Here is a 1,145-nt window from a genome sequence, read left to right as displayed (position 1 = left end):
TGCTAAATTTTTGACTAATTTAAAAGCATCTTTCAGCCCAGAGCCTCGCTCTTGCTGATCAATTACCCGTCTCAAGTACGCCGCCTTGACAAACGGTCAAATTACTAAGTTCTAGTACTTTAAAACTGCTTCCCCGCCCGGACACCTGGAACTCCACCAGCTGCGTGAAAGGCAATGAAATCCTGGCTCACGCTTTTGGCTATACTTAAAGTTCACAAGCTCCTGACGTTTAAATAGGAGGCAGCCAGGTCTAACCTTCTTAATCAATCAATGCAGTAGAAGGCAATCACTCATAGATTACCTGGCCATTAAGGGCGTCCCAAGTGCCCTCGGTAGACCAAACCGAGCTTAACCATAACAACGCGTCCGTTGCATGTGGCGTCTGCCAAAACGCTGAACAACTGCATTCCTAGAGAGCCTAGCTTCTCAGTCCTAAACGAATTTACCTGTTTAAAAGCCTCACGGTGAGCTCTGAGCCCCCCGTTTAATTATCTGAAGCCCGAGACCGTCTCTGCTACCCTATTAAAACCAAATTAACCCTACACTACCGATTGACTGGCTGGCATTCCCAGTCAACCCACATTTAAACCTCTTAAACCGTATTTATTTATTTCCACACACCTTAAACCGTATTAACTTAAACACATAACTTCTTAACTCAAAATTCACCCCCAAAATGAACAACAATGAATTTAGTCAGACTCCTATGCCCTATTTTAAAACTAATTAGTCAAGATCACTATGGACCAACGCCAGAAGCCCAGACTGAGTGAATATTATTTAATTAAATTTAGTTTTAACTTCCAATATAGCGCCTTTGGATAAAAATCAACAGGTGGCACTCACCTTTTTTATGTCGCCTGGCGTCACTCAGATAGGCTGCTGGCCCTTGCCCCCTTTGTCACCTTCCACGACGAGCTGCAGGTTGCAACTCCTCCCCACCCGGAGGTTTCGGCACCAGGTTGTTAAGGTTCGGTCGAGATAGGGAAGAGAAGAAAGCGAGCCCAAGTCGAAGTAGGTGTCAAAAATAGTGATCTTTATTACACTCTGTGCACAAGAGTGGGAAAAGACAATTTGCAATCGAATCCTCTCGTCAACTGAAGCATTAGTCTCCTTATATTGCCTTTATGACATCAACCGTTGGA

Source organism: Astatotilapia calliptera, unplaced genomic scaffold (genome assembly GCF_900246225.1).
Source record: "Astatotilapia calliptera unplaced genomic scaffold, fAstCal1.2 U_scaffold_62, whole genome shotgun sequence".
NCBI lineage: Eukaryota > Metazoa > Chordata > Actinopteri > Cichliformes > Cichlidae > Astatotilapia > Astatotilapia calliptera.
Note: the sequence above shows the minus strand (reverse complement) of the source record.